Source organism: Pinus tabuliformis, chromosome 1_2 (genome assembly GCF_031772625.1).
Source record: "Pinus tabuliformis cultivar Carrire ecotype Pingquan chromosome 1_2, CPIR1, whole genome shotgun sequence".
NCBI lineage: Eukaryota > Viridiplantae > Streptophyta > Pinopsida > Pinales > Pinaceae > Pinus > Pinus tabuliformis.
In genome coordinates this window covers 458,419,590-458,436,622 of record NC_142298.1, presented here as the reverse complement: position 1 = coordinate 458,436,622, position 17,033 = coordinate 458,419,590, and positions in this window count along the sequence as shown.

Below are 17,033 nucleotides of genomic sequence, written 5' to 3'. Positions count from 1 at the left end.
ACTTTCCGTATGCCGGAATGGATTTCAGAGGTGATCCGGACATGGTTCTTCCACAGGGAGAACAATGGGACGACAGAGGTACTTTTATTTTCACAAGTTTCCTAATTATGTATTTTTTGTATTTTTTTATATATATCGTCTCAAAACTAATAGTAAAACTTTTTCAAAATGCAGATGTTGGTCCACAGCGTCCAGCCAACCTCCGGCCTTATGATAGACTACATCCAGCTGCACCGGTACCGGCCCCACAGGACGCGGCTGCAGACGTACTAGCTGAGTTGGAGCATGATCTAGAGCGTCTCACGGCAGACATACCTGAGACTACTATGGATGACATTCCTATCAGGCTTCAGCGTTTTGTAGTCGCGGTCCCTGGACCGTTTAGGAGATTTTTGCGTAAGGTAGCCCGCGCAGTGGTGTCGTACAGAGAGCACCACCAGTGATTGACTAGTCACTTTTTGTAGTCACATGTGACATTTTTGACTTTTTGTACTATCATTTTGCCGATCATAAGGTGTTTTCAACCTATGATCGAAGACGATGTATATATTTTTTGACACACTTCTATCTATATATATCACTATTACCGGCTTATCTTGTTTAACATATATGATGAAATGTTTTTAAATTTACTTGCATGATTATTATAAATGTCTGTCCAACACTCGAGAAGCAATTGCATCTGCCAATGTATTCAGGGACCTTGGAATATGTTGATATTCAATGTAATCAAATTCACGTTCCAAGAGACGCACTCTCAAAAACAACCTTAATAACACAGGATTTCTAATGGCATAAACTCTATTAAGCTGTAATACAACAAGTTCAGAATCTAACCTCACTATCAAACGTCGAATTCCAAATGAAATTGATTCGGATAATAATTCAACCACTGCACTGTATTCTGCAATGTTATTCGTTGTTTGACCGAGGCTTACCCCATGCATAGAAACTAACTCGTCAGAGGGCGAATAGATAACCCAAGCTGCGGAAGAGATATTCCGTGTATTACGACAAGCACCATCGGCAAATCCAATGTATGTTTGGAGAGGCGTCGACATCTACAATATCAAGAGTAAAACCAAAATAAGCCAGAATAATGACGAAAAACCACACTCGCTAAGCTAAGCACACTGACTAAACTAACACACTTGCTAGCTAGAAAGGAAATCTAACCTATCTAAAAATTTCTCCATACCCATCATTTTAAGCGTAATACCTCTTTAGGTAAAGTCCATTTCTGGGTTTACCCAAAGAGTCCCCATCAAAATCGACTAACTCATAAGCCCCTTTTGCTAGCTTTCGCTTTACAATGAAGGGCCCATGCCACATGGGAACGAATTTTCCGGCACCTAGCTTATCGTTAGCTTGATCATATAATAGTACTAGGTCTCCTTCCGAAAAACTTCGAGGGGTTACATTTTTATCGTACTGAGCTTTCATTCGTTTCGCGTGAGTCTCGATGGCTAAAGTAGCGTCACGTCGAGTCTCATCTAATTTAGCCAAGTATAATAACCGTTTCTCCTCTTCGGAAGTAGCTGGAAGTAATTCGACAGCCATTTGAAGTGATGGGATTTCGCATTCAATAGGTAACACAGCTTCTAAGCCATAAACTAGCTGGAAAGGGGTGAAACCTGTTGAATTTTTCACTGAAGTTCGATATGCCCATAGCGCCGAAAATAACATGTTATGCCAATTCGTTCGATGGATACCAATGATCCGTCGAATCATGATGACTAGAACTTTGTTGATTGACTCAACCAAACCGTTGGCTTGCGGATAATAAGGAGTAGAGCTATCGTGGCGCAAACCAAGCTGGCTTGTAAGCTCAGTCATCATGACGTTTCGAAAATGGCTCCCATGGTCAGTAATGATTGCTTGTGGGACACCAAACCTAGTTATGATATGATTGAATACGAAAACTGCAGCTGTCTTGCCGCTTGCGTCGAATGTAGGCATCGCCTCGGCCCATTTAGTAAAATAATCAACCGCGAGGATGATATACGCATGCCCCCCGGCCGAGTGAGGGTTACAAGTAATAAAGTCAATACCCCATTTGGCGAATGGACCAGCGGCAATTATAGGGTGGAGAGGAGCAGGTGGAGCGCGCATCTTTCGATCAAACACTTGACAGTTGTGGCATTTTCTGACGGCAAGGATACAATCTTTAAACATAGACGGCCAGAAATAGCCAGCGCGCAACACCTTCTGAGCTGTGGCATACCCAGACATATGACCGCCACATGCTCCAGAGTGACAATCATTCAAAACTCTCTCAGCCTCTTCGTGAGTTAAACAACGTCGAAAAACTAAGTCTGCCCCCCGGCGATAAAGTGTATCTCCAATAATTCTGTATTGCTGGGATCGAAACCGAATTTTTCGACGGTCTTCCTTGGAAGCTTCAGGCCGAAAAGTTTGGTTTTGGAGATAGATGATTATATCCCCATACCACGGATCTAAAGTGCTAATAAGAAACAAAGATTCGTCCGCAATGGACTCTTCTGCCACAGTCTCTGTGTCAGCACTCGGGAAATCACACATCAATTCCGCAAAAACTAAAGATTTCTTAGACTTGGACTTCTCGAACTCCAAGTCGAACTCTTGCAGGATAACAATCCATTTAGAGTACTTGCCCCCTAGCAGTTGTTTTGTCAAAATATAAATCATAGGGTTGCAATCCGAAATAACTGTAGTTTTGCGAAGAAGAATGTAGTGACGAAAACGCTGGACAGCTTGAACGGCTGCCAGGGCCAATTTCTCCACATGCGAATATTTTAACTCAGTGGGATTTAAGGTTCTACTAAGATAATATATCACATGCTCTGCTTTGAATTCATCTTCTTGAACTAACACCATTCCAATGGTGGAATGCGAAGCTGCGAGGTATAAGAAGTAGTCCTGGTTGTAGTTGGGAGGATGCAATAACGGTGCATGGGTCAACGCGTGTTTTAATGCATCAAAAGATTGTTGGGCAATCTCGTCCCAAAAGAATTGTACGTTCTGTTTCAACAACCGTGTAAAACCTTTAGTGACCTCGGCGTAGTTTGGGATGAATCGGCGTAAAAAGTTTGCTTTCCCTTGCAAACTTTGGAGTTGGCGCAAACTCAAAGGAGGAGGCAATTTGATGATAGCCTCGACTTTCGAGGGATCGACGCGAATGCCGGCTTTTGAAACAACAAATCCCAGCAATCGACCTGTTTCTATACAGAAAACACACTTGTGGGGATTCAACCGAATTCGATAATGCCTACACCTCATAAAGATTGCTCGTAAATGGACAAGGTGATCAGCTCGATGTAAAGAATGAGCAGGCAAATCATCGAGATAGGGTTGCACAATGTGCTTGATGTCATGAAATGCATAAGACATCGCCCGTTGAAAAGTAGCGCCGGCGTTCTTAAGCCCAAAAGGTAATTTGCAATAAGCAAATGTCCCCCATGGACAAATGAAGGCCGTTTTTGGTTGGTCGGCAGGTAGAATATTGATTTGATTATAGCCTGAGAAACCATCCATGAAGGAAAACATCTCACTTCCGGCACAATCATCAATTATTTGATCGATATAAGGCGTAGGATAGTTGTCTTTTGGACAAGCTCGATTGATATCCCTATAGTCGATACAGATTCTTATTGTTCCTTGTTTTTTATTGACGGGAACAATATTCGATACCCAATCCGTTAACGGGATCGGATAAATGAAACCTGCTTTCAACAGCTTTTCGACTTCTGCTTTAATCGCAGCCGCTTTTCGAGGGTGAATCTGACGCAACCGTTGCCGAATGGGTTTAGCATCCGGGTAGGTTTTGATTTCATGAACAACAATGGCAGGATCGATTCCTGGCATTTCCTCGTAAGACCAGGCAAACACGTCGCGGAATTCTTGGAATAGGGCCTTGTAAGTTTGGATTTCTTCTTCAGTACATGCGGCACCTATATGAATGTTTTCCTCGATTCCGGGCTTCACTGATATATCAATGGGAACAGTACGAGAAATATTCCCTAAATTCAACTCTGAATCAGAATATTTCGTTGGATCCTGAGCGTCTTTGACATATTCAGCGGTAAAGATAGATGAAAAATCAGTTTCAAATGCATCTTCCTTAGGTAAAAACGAAGATCTGTGATGGAGATCTTCCCATGGTAGATCATCTACACTTAGGATTTCGCGAAGTCGTTCGTCAGATGACACGTCTTCGGGAAACGTTATCCGTTCTAAGGGTGAGGTGAAAAGTGACTCTTCACTGACCACATTCATTTGGTCGGTTTTGGTTGAATGAAAATCGGTAAAAGACATAAGAGCTTCATAAGCAATCTCATACGGACTCAACGGCATAACATCACCGAACGAATCTAGCTCAGAGTCAGATGGAACATACCAAGGATCATCATAAATAATGTTTTCTGACGTGATCATATGAATCGTTGCAAACGAAGGGTCTACGTTGAGTGGAGGGAGAGGAAAAGTTCCCAGTAAACCGGAATCCTTAACTAAACCTACACCAATGTCCCTATAAGGGATTGTCGTTTTACCAACATGTTGAATACTTTCTGAAGAGGCTGGGTCGGATGAAAAGTATGTCAGCTGATCAATAGTCACGATCTTACCGTTATGTGGAAACTTAATTACTCTGAAGACCGATGAAACGACCGCTGTCATAGCATATGACCAACTTCGACCCAAAAGAAGGTTGTAGTCTAGAGGGGCATCAACCACTTCCACATCCAGACTAACGGTTTTACCTTCGACCCCTATAGGCAATTCTTGTAGAATACCAAACGGACGGAACCCACGGCCATCAAAGGCCTTAAGGATGGTGGGGGATTGGTTCAATGAAGGAGAACCAAGCGATCTCCAACATTGAATTGACATAATACACGTAGAAGCTCCCTCATCAATCACAGTCCGATGAATAGGCCTGTTTTTTACTATCACTGGGATTTGGAAAGCCATTTGATGGGGGAGACATGGTGTACTATTTTCTAGATCAAAGATCATTAGGTTCGGGTCCTGAACATCGACAGCTCCGATAGCCGACAAAAGCAATTTTCGTTGCGCTGGACATGATTGCAACACTTCGAGTGCCGACATTGCTGAAGGTGAAACAGCTAAGTCTTCAACAATGTTGTAATTCTGGGCTGCTCTCGCATGTGGATTGAAAGCAGACCTTCGAAGTACACCCTTGGCGGGCGGCTTAATCACTAAGTCTGGGTTAGGTTTTTCGATCTGTAGTGGATCGGAACCAGGAGCTGAGGTTGATGGGTTAGAGTGAGAAGATTCTGCTTCCTTGCCATCAACAGGAGCCTTACTACCATAATCTTGCGATCGAGTCGCAATCCTGACATGAGACATCATCAAAATGGGTTCTTCACTGGCATTCGAAGAAGAACCTATCATCTTATTCTCCTGCTCTGGAAATGGATTTTTTAACACAGCAGGAGTGGGAGAACCTTTGACTATTTTCACTACCTCGGCCCGATGAGGGCAGTCTCTCGTAAAATGATCTTCTTCACAAATGAGACAAGGATATCGAGGTTTGCGCTTTTCGTCATTGGTTTCCGACTTTTCCGTTTTCTCCTTTGGAGCCTTGTCTGCTTTGGCCTTCTTCTTTCCTTTCTTCTTTCCACCGTTTTTTGGTTTGGCCGTAGATGACTCTACGGCGTGAATGTCGGCGGTGAGTTCAGGAGAAGACTCTCCTGTCGGAGAATCAGGCAAAGTGATAATTGGAGTAGTTGAAGCCTTGGAAGACTTCTTCTTGCTCTTCGTAGTCACGATACCAATCATACCATCAGCGGCATGAGATCCCGAAGGAGCAGCAGCGATTTGGTTTGACTTTGGAAGATCCGGAATTTTCTCGTGTAACGTACCCGACTGAGTGTAAACTAAGTCAAGGTATTGTGCCTGAGCAATGACTTGCTCCTCAGTAACTACTCCGGCCTTAGCTACATCTTCAGTAATTCTTGGTAATAATGATTTGACAAACCATTCAGCTAAGATTTGGTCCGGGATAAAAACTTTCACTAATCTTCTTCGACGTCTCCACTCATGGATGTGATCAGAAATGTACGTGGACGTCGATTGTTTTAGCGAAGTTAATAATTCTGTACCATTATCGTATCTGACTGGTAACTGAAAATGAGTTAAGAACGAGGTAGCTAACTGGCTAAAGTTGTAAAAAGAGGCCCGTGGTAACTCAATGTACCACTTGGCTGCGAGACCAATGAGTGTACGCTGGAAAAGACGTAAGCGGATGGAATCATCTGAGATGGAATTTGAAGCACACCAGAGGTGGTAAGTCATCACGTGATTGGACGGATCCTCTCCAGACTTACCTTCGAACTTGGGTATATCGCTGGGCAACTTATTTGGCATTGGCGGCCAGAACTGAAGATATTGAATTGGATCGTTCGTTAGGCGCGTCAAGTCGGGTAAATCTAAAGTCGCAATAAACGGTAACTGCCGGTTAGGATCTCTAAAACTCTGAGTCACAATACCAGCCCCAGGAGGAGGATATCCAGGATAACTAGGAACAGGAGTCGCATTTGGGATATTATATCCTCCTGGAAAACCAGGATTAACCGGACCGTACTGGGGTTGCTGAGGTTGTTGATAAGTGTACCCAGGATACGGTTGATACTGGTAAACCGGTTGTTGGGCAGCTTGCCCAGGTTGATACTGTCCCTGGTACGGAGGTTGAACAAATTGAGGTTGAGTAGTAACAACCGTACTTGTACCAGGTTGGCCTGCAGGCATCTGGACTGTGGTTTGAACCGTAGATCCAGACAACGGTACAGATGTCTGAGGAGTGGTTACAGGGGCAGTAGAAACCGGAGCTGCCGATACTCCAGAAGTAAACATGGTAGATGAAGCGGTAGTTGCTGCAGCCGTGTGAGGTGGAGTACCAGGTGCAATTGGCGGCTGAGTAACTACTGAAGTTACAGGGGTCTGAACACTTGACTGGACAGGTTGTGGTTGCTGGGGTGGACCAGGAACTACAGGTTGTCCTGCTTGAGGTACCGACTGTATACTTGGTTGCGACATCTGTTGACCCTGTGACGGATCCCACGTTAACATTCCAGGGTATTGACTCGTAACAGGTTGAGGATACTGAGATCCATAGCCGTATTGAGGATAGGGTTGATAATTGTAAGGTGTAGTCCCATATGATTGCCCTTGAGGTGGTTGATAACTTTGACCAGGGTATTGACCCGTAGGTTGATAACCTTGAGGTAAATACGAGTACTGGGGTTGACCTTGACCTTGGGGTTGGTATCCTTGAGGTTGATACCCTTGGGATTGATACCCTTGGGGTTGCCATCCTTGAGGTTGCCATCCTTGAGGTTGATATTGATACTGAGGTTGACTTTGGGGTACATATTGAGGCTGGGGTTGATACCCTTGGGGTTGATACCCTTGAGGTTGCCCCCCAGACACGAATGAAGTACCTTGAGGTTGCCCCCCAGGCATTAACGAAGGTTGCCCCCCAGGCGGTAATTGGCCACCTTGAGGTTGGTTAACGGGAGTTGAACCTGACATCATATAAACATCACCTATACTCAATGGTACATTACCACTGTTTCCAACTAATAACCCATGATCAATGGGTTGAGGAGATGCTCCCGCAAAGGTACCAGAAAGTGATTGATACCCAGTAGGAACAGAAAGACCGCCATGTAAAAATGATTCAGGACTTTGTGTAAACACAGATGACTGACCAAACATATTTACAGGAGTATGAATTCCTCTAGGTGAAAAAGGAGTACGAGGTGTAGAAAAACCTACTGAGTTGTCTAAAAAATTAGTTAATGCAAGGTACCAAGATTCACTTCTAGGAGGACTGTAAAAGATGGATTCACGCTCCCTTAGATCAAGGGTAATTAGATCTTCAGAATCAGAAACGCCTATTTCTTCTTCTGGAACAAGTTCTTCTATAGCAATTAATCCAACAGGAAGATTTTCGGTGATAATTCTTTCTATTCTTGGTGAATCAGGAACACTAGGAGTTGGAGTAACAGGTTCGGAAATTTCAGGTTCTTCGCCTGTTTCACTGGCAGATGAAAAACTACCAGCAAGCTCGGAAACTGTAACAGCTTCGGGATTGTAACCTGTTTCTAAACTTTGGTAATCTGGATGGACTACCAAGGAAGATTCTCCTTCTTCAGGTGAACCTACTCTACTGCCACTAGGAGGAGTTACAAGGACCTTTAAACCTTCTAAATTACTGGGGTCGTCTCGAGGAGGTGAACCCCTAAGTTCACGGGATCTTCTCAACAATTCGGCCACAGAAACAACTTCAGGAGACTGGCCCGCAATTCGACGGGACCGTCTCGGTAATTCCGCCACAATTAATGATTTTTAACTACAACACACGAAAACAAAGTAAAAATTTCAAATCAAACCACCTAAAGTCTTCTAAAGAACCAAACAAATTTGAAGCACACGCCTAAAGAATCTAGAGCGTCAAAGCACACACAAACAGTATCTTCCGGACCAAAAGCGCTAGTTGGTGATTAGGTCCAACCTCGCAGGATTCAGTACAGAAATGGCGGGTGGAACAGTTACGCCGACAACCTGCTTAATGAATAGACTGGACCAAGTTCCTCCACTTTAACCGTCTCGAAGTGAAGCGAACCCCCCAGAAAATCCAAGTGAGTATAGCCGACGTCTGCTCCAGGTACAGTGGGACCTTCCCTCCACCGTCACCTTGGGTAGAATCCTAGATATTATGGCCACTAAGGATACCAAACACAACAATTACACCTGGGGGAACAGTCTAAACTCCGACAGCACGCAAGGGCAGAGTAACAAGCTCAATCCCCTTACCGGCTCCTTGACAGTAATCCAAGGTTTACCGATAAGTGACCCCTGGCTCCTCGACAATGGTTAATCCGAGGTTTACCGTTTGTAATACGTACTGTCTGGCGTCGTTCCCAACGAGGGAGGAATGATCCCCTCACTGGTTCGGACACGAGCTCGTGCTTCTCCTTTAAGAGGAGCTTTCCCAGAATGTAACTGAAACAATTGGATTTGTTCTACTCAAGATAGACTATCTGTTTGGTTTTGTAGTCTTGGAGAGTTAAGTACTCACCTACTCCAAGACCCTAGCCTAAGCTATGTTGGTGCTTTAGAGCCCTAGAAAATAAAAATTACTAGATTGATTTTAATTTAAGCGTTACTTTTAAGGTTGTTTCTTAAGTCAAAAGGTGATGGAAGTGAAACCAGTGGTGTGTTGACTCGACTCGAATCCACTACAAAATGCACCTAGGATGATTTATCCACTACTTTGCTTTTTCGATGAATTGTTTTAACTAAAAAGTTGAGAGAATGCAATCTTTATAAAAGCAACTTCTTAATTGAAGACAATCAAAGAAACAATTCGTTTTTCTTTTCCAAGCATAAAAACATAACCTCTCTTTACATGCACGAAAAAACTCTTTTCTTCTTTCAAAAACAAAAAGCTACTTGAAACAAGACTTTTTAAGAAGATGTTTTTGTATTTTTCTTTTAATTAAAGCAAATAAATCTAATATAACCAAAAATCAATCTTAACGACTATTAAAATCTATGAAAATCCACTCATAAGCAAACTAAAGGAAAATTTATTCTAAGCAAGTTTAACGAGGCCAAAACTAACAATGATTATTCTAAGGTGTTTTACTTGATCACAATCAAATCAAGGACTAGCTTATTGCAGAACCAAAAACTAGCCAAAACAAAACTCTAATCTTTTTGTTTTTTTTTGTAAAATGGAAATCAACACTTTATAAACAAGCAATTCGAAATTTGACCCGAAACAACTTAAATGGCAAGCTGCTCACACAAGGAGACTTTACGACAGGCCCGACTTCTAAGAAGGTTGACTAACCAGAGAGATCTAAGGCTGGACAACTTTCTACTATCAAAGTCACTACAGAACCTATCCAAAAATCAAACCCTAGGTCTAAACTTCGTTGAAATCCACTAAAACACTCAAAGCTCACAAAACAAGTTTAGGTGAAAATTTTTGACAGGGTACTAAAGGATCTGGGCAGAAAACACTAAGGAAAAACAAAATCTAAAAGCAATTTAAAGCAAAAATGGAATTTTCTTAAAGTTTACAGGAAGACGCAGGCAACCCGTTACAACAGGTGCGGGCCCGCTCTGTGCAGACGGCAACAGCGCGTCCAAAGACGCACTGTGCAGTACTCAGAGGGTGCGTCCTTCTGGAAAAAGGAAGAAAAACCAAATCTAACTAAATCTAAAGCTAAGCCACCCAAATACTAATTCTCACAGTCAAAAACCAGAAAATAAAAATGATTTTCTCAGAGCAAAGTTCATATAAAGGAAAAGACTCTCTCATTAATGGATTCCCCAGTGGAGTCGCCAATTTGTCACACGGAATTGGTCAAGGGTGCGGACACGACTGACCTTCCTAGAAGTCTAAGACATTCTAATGACAAACAAGACAAAATGGAGTGATCTTTCTCTAAATACACCTTTTACAACATGAAAACTACAAGTGTTTAGGCTTACCTTATTCCAAGACGCTGTTGTTGAAGTCCGTTCTTGGCGATCCGGATGAGCTCCTCCTTCATGTCAATTCCTGCAACCACAAACAATCAAACAATTACCAAGCACTTGTATTTCATATAATAAAACATATATTCAACATGCAGACCAAGGAACACATGAAATAACTCATTAACACAAGCTATTGAGAAAAATAAACCAGTTTGTATTAATAACGAAACAAAGAAACTCTTACAACCTGGCCTTGGTGTTGTGCAAGTTCCTCCCAGGGTCCATCAAGGGTTTTCCTCTACTTTGACAAAGCTCACCCACTTCCAAGTAGAATCAAGCAAAGACAATCTCTCCTCACAAAGGCTCTAATGGAAGACCTAAATCCTGCAGCATTTACCCAAAGAAAATGTATAGCTCCAACCTCCCCTCCCTCTGGCTCAATGTCTTTATTTATAGTGCTGTAAAGAGGTTATTCAGGTCCACTATCAATGGGATCATCCCCCTCTATGGGTGGGATAGCTCCCTTATTGATGGGATAAGTTCCCTCTTAATAGAGATACATGAACCAACTGGAGGCGCATCCATTTCATCAAACCGACCTCTAGAATGTTCTAGAAGTAACCACAAGTAACTTTTTCAAGATAAAACTCGCGCATTTTGCCTTTTACAGAAGGACGCACCTGTCCCTTAACATACAGAGCGTCCATGGACGCAGCTTTTGTGAACATGGTCAGCGTCCCCGCAGGTAAGGCTAGAGAGAACCTGCGACCCCAGAGATAAACATAGTTTTTACAAGACTTTCTCTCTTCTTTGAGTTTGAGATGGATAACAGAGGCATGAGACTTGCCTAAAAGGGGTAGCATGACTGTTGATTTGAGCCATACTAACTGTAAGTAGTCAAGGTGACATTTTTTAGTGTAACAGGGGCCTACATTGAATATACCATAATTGTCTTCATTGTGTTTCTCGTAGTAACCTTCCCACCAATATTTGACATGGGGAAGAGCTTTCAAGAGCGCGATGATGATCTTCTGATTGATAGAAAAAATTTAGACAATAATTTCACTGTAACATATTTAACCATTTCTCCAAAGCATCAACATCTCTTTTTCCATTTAATAAGGGGATATCGAAGTTAATTTATTCCATGAAGGGTTTCACACCGGAAAAATTGTAGCTTGTTGAAGGTTCCTCGACCATTGTTGGCAATCGTCAAAGGATATGGGAGAAATTTTCCATCATCTCATGTGAGTGCTTCCTCGAGAAAAAAATTGATAGGATCTCCTGCACCATCATCTCTCTCTTCTTCTACCATGAACGGTCACTTGGATTGTAAAGAATGGTTGTCATAAAGTGAAACTAGCTTGAGATTCAACTCTCTATACCCTAAACTCTGCAGGAACATGCACTGGGAAATGATAAGAAGCACATTAGTGGTAGGTCAGGAAATGAAAGCGATTATGAGGGAAATTCCAATGGAATCCTATTCCCTTCCCCACCAAGAGGAAACTGATGAAAACCCTTTGTTGGATGTTCTAGTCCCCTTTAGCCATCTGAGTCCCCCACCATGATATGCCTCGTCACCCTGAGAAGCACCTCCCAAAGTTTGACCTCGAAAAGGGAACCATGACTGAGGATAATATCAACCATTTTTACTTGGCCTTACAAACGTTGAGGGTGCAATACGACAATGTATATTTCTGAATATTCCCTCAAACTTTCAAAAATAAAGCCACGACCTGGTATCGCTCGCTGACTGTGGCATCAATTCAAACTTGGGAGGAATTCTGGAAGACATTCCTCGAGAATTTTTCAAAAGACAAGATGCCTTTCATGCTACTGACTGAGTTGAGCACATTTAAGTTCCATAAGAAGGAAAAGGTGAATGATTTCAAGAAACGATTCACCACCATCTTAAAGAAATTTCCAATGGATGTGGCTCTAGATGATTCTATTACAGTCGACTATAATACTAGGCCCCTCCCATGGGATATCACTGTGTTTGTAAAACGTGAAGCCAAATCCATCTTGGTTGAGAATTTTGTGGCAGCCCTTGTGGAAGAGAAAACCTGTTATCTATAGGCACCCTTGAGCATGATTCCTGAGATGAAACTAAGTCATCGAGCAAGAAAACTCAAGCCCCAACTAGAAAGTCTAGTGACAAGGATAAAGATTCCTTCGATTTCAAAGGATAATGAAGTCCTTGAAGGAATTAATGAATGAGGTTTTTGAATTGAAAAAAATACTAGTGATACCTCTTCAAGAAGTAAACCAGCCAAACCTTTCTTCCAAAAGACCAATAATCCACCCACGAAGTCATCTCAAGGCTCCAATACAAATTTGAATGTGGAAGAGCTAGGGAAAGATAACTTATGCACTTTCTACCAAGTCTCTCACTTCGAGAAGACCTGACCATAATGACTCCACAACATGACTACTCTGGTGACCCAACTTTTGGAATGCCAAGCCATAGGGGAAGATGAAGAAGAGTCTAATGATACAGAAGAAGAAACCATGCCTCTAGATAAAAATGTTGGTTTCGTCATTCTAACATTCAAAGTCATCCATGGTGGAGAGGTACAATCCATTCAATAAGCTAATGTAGGAGACACTCCCCCTCCTAAACCTCCACAAAATTAAAACCTCAGGAAACAAGGGACTAGTATCAGACTCTACCCTAGAAGAGAAGAAAAGGGATTTATTGAGAAGAATCCTTCCTCCTAACAACACAGGCCAACCATCCAACCCCTCTCCTAAGTTTTCTTCTGGTCAAACCCCAAAGGATGCTTCAATGAGTGGTAAAGGAAACACATCCACATCTGGAATATTGACCAAAACCACCCTCTCCCGTTAGGTATCCCCGTAAAGCACCATGCCTGTGGACTTGGGGTATAATATCATTGAAGATATGAAGAAGTTGCAAGATAACATTTCAATTTATGAGCTTGCCAATCAAGCTAGCCAATGCGAACTAATTATCAAAACGTTCTCTACCTCATCTTCAATTAGCAAGGATGCCTCTTCGGGAAAGGAAAACTATCCCAGTAGGTCTCGAGCCTTGGTTGACCTCCAAGGTATTGTTAATTCTACAAATGAAAACTTGAGAGGTTCAACTCCCCTATTCCTTTTATCTGTCTAAATCTTCAACTACAATGTGCATAATTTCATTGTCGACTCCGGCGTGTTGACCAAAGTCATGCTCTTGTCAGTGTGCACAAAATTAAACATTCAACCCTAAAAGACAGATGCCAAAAGCAATCAAATAAATAGGTCTCAATTCCTTGTTGTGGGTGAGTTGAAAAACGTGATAACTAGGTTTTCATCTAAATTGAGGGTACAAGAGTGCATCGACATAATTGTGGTCGACATCTCAGAAGCATATGGACTACTGCTCAACAAGGACTGGTCTAGTAAACTCTAGGGGTATTTTTCCATGGATTGGTCTGACTTGTGGCTTCCTTACAAAGAAAAGAACAATTAGATTAGAGTTAACAGTGATCCTCACATGAAGCATATGGTCACAGATATTGAAGGCTTGAATGAGTTGATTAGTTTTTCTCGGGAAGAACTAGGAATGTGTTTTATAGAAGTAATGATGGGATGTTATCAAGACGAGCCATCACCCATCCCACCTAATACCTAGTTGGAACTCCTGCCACAACCCTACTGAAGTGGCTACAACCACCCTCCAAAATTTTTCCTTAGCTTTGTTTTGGAGCCTCTCTACCAACCTTTCATAGCAACATGTCTTGCCTTGTCAACTACACAAGCTTCAGTGATTTTCTTTCATAATGAAAACCTGTCCATCAAAGCTTGTTGCATCTCCCTCACAGGTTGTTTTACCAAACTTGGTCTCGTTGCAGGCTAAGTAGCTCCCTCAAGAAATTACACAATTCTAGAGGACTACCAGCCTTCCCTTCAGAAATTGTGCAATTCTTTTTGGCAGACTTCTGGGATCCAGAATTGCACAAATCTACCTATCACTATTCACTGAGAAAATTGCACAATTCCTCTGAGCAGGGCTGCTTAGACCAAAAATTGCACAATTATGGGCACTAATCATCTCCTCTACCTAGAAATTGGGCAATCCCTCTAGGCAGCCAGCCCAGCTCCCTCCCAGAAATGCACATTTTTTCCCCTCAGCTGAGCAGACTGTTGCATGTGTAGATCGGTTGATGGTTCCACCCGAGACCGATAAAACTTGACTTGCATGCATGGGATGCTTTTCCCAGAATAGCAAAAGAAACATGAAAAAGGCATCCCTGATTCAGGGATGTATTTTCAGTAGGTATAGGTTACATGCGTGTCACAACCTCTAACCAAGTGTCACTTTTCCTAGATTTGTGGCATGCACATCACAAGCTCAATTTCATCAAAAATAATCTACCTGACACTACAGAGCTCCTTCCTCACATCAACCTTGCAGCTTTGACATCCCACATTACATCTAGGAGTTGTTGGAACATTCAGCTTAGTTGTTTTAGGGTAAGCCTGATTTTCATGTCTTATGTTGCGTTTCTGTTGCTTTTTTTGTTTTGCTTCATGTGAGTGTTGTATACTCGATTTCAGTGAGCGCTTGTTGTCATTTGCATGCATGTTAGCTTATATAAGCATAATTTCATTTTTCATTCGCATGTCACTATTGTCACATCAGTGACACTGTTTTGCACAGATAGTGGTTGTTGCAGCGACTCGCTTCACACACATGCATGCTTTCCCATTTTGTGAATCTTACATTTGCTGTTTGCATGTATGATTATTCACTCTTGTTTGCACTCATCTCTCAGGCTTCTCATGTTTTCAATCACCCATTGGCTAGAATGGGCTACCTTGGCCCGGACCGTGCCTTTCTCGGCTAGCACTGCACATTTTTGGAAGCAAAGGCTCTGCCTTCCCTCCAGAAATTGTGCAAGCCTCACCCATCACTTACCTCTAGGCTTACATTATGCAATTCTTGGAGGCAGTGCCCTACTGGCCCTAGAAACTATGCAATGCAGTTTTTTGGTTGCATGTCACTGCCAATTGAAATGATGCATTACGTAGTTTTAGTCCTCAACAGGCTAGGCTGGACTATGCATTGCGCAGTTCCAATAATCAGCCAACCTCCTGATAGCCCGAACTATGCCTTGCGGTAGTCAGTCTCCCAACCTCCTGGTGGAAATTGCCCAACTTTCACATTCAATCACATACATATGTTGCAAGTTAGTCCTCAAGTTTGTTTTGGTTTTCAACTTACATATTGCTTGCCATGAGTGTTGCTATGTCTCTAGGCATCACATGTATTCGTCTATCTCTCAGTAGCACAAGTACAACTTCTTCAAGGAGAACAGATTCAAAGAAACTGTTAAGAGCACAAATGGGGATGCAGTCGATCAAGTGTTTATGAACTTGCCTATCCACAAAGACATCAATTTGTTCATGGACAAGGATACAAAGATGAATGGCAACAACATCACAGTGAGCAACACCATCAGCAGTAGATGAAGGTAGCACACCTGCATGTGACGAATGTAAGAGGAAGGTTGTTGATGCCATAGTGGCAGAGAAAAGATGCAAGTTCAAATCAAAACCACTCATGATGAAGGAATCTTTGGAGATTGAGGCTATGAGGTGATGACGCGACATGAATATTTCACAAAGACAGAGAATAGAATAGAGAAGGAGTTGCATGTGATGAAGGAGAAATAGAAGAAACAACAGAAGCTTCACAGATGAGAGAGCATGTTGCAACAAGAATAGGTATAGAAGGGGGCACAACATGCACAGACAAATGAAACTGCGCTTGTACAAGTCATAGATCCATCCCAATAGCTGGCATGGAGAAGACAAGGTGAGTAGTGTTGTTGATCACATGCAAGGGAATTTAGCAGCATGCATGCCATTGTGTGCACGCATGCTATCTAACCCATTTGGCACACTCACTGAGGCAAAGACAAGAAGAAACTTTGACATGGAGATGAACATGCAGTGGACAGTTGATGTGCATGACCACTAGCACACACTAGAAGATTAGCATAGATATTATGCATCAATGTGTTGTTGGTTTGGCCACACCCAAGAAGACCATGCACATGCTAGAAGACGAGTTGGATTGATATGAATAGAAAATGGCATGAAGCCATGGTATTCATCCACCCATGTTATTCATCCACCCATGAAATTTAGCCATGGTATTGTAAGTGGCATCCACCCATGGTATTTATCCACCCATAGTATTGTAAATGACATCCACCCATGGTATTTTCCTATGGTATTGTGACATCCATGTATGGTATTCATACACCCATGGATTTGACTCATGGTATTGTGACATCCACCCATGGTATTCATTCACGCATGGAATTGACCCATGGTATTGTAACTAAAAAATACTATAAGTGGCAAGTCGCATTTTGTAAAAGGACAATTTGTCTGCCACAATGTAGCTTTTACAGTTATTCTCCATTTTAATAAAAAATATATTTGTGATTTTGTTTATTGGGAATTCTCCTCGTTTTCATCTAGCATTTCAAATTTTCATATCGTGAGGGCCTCTC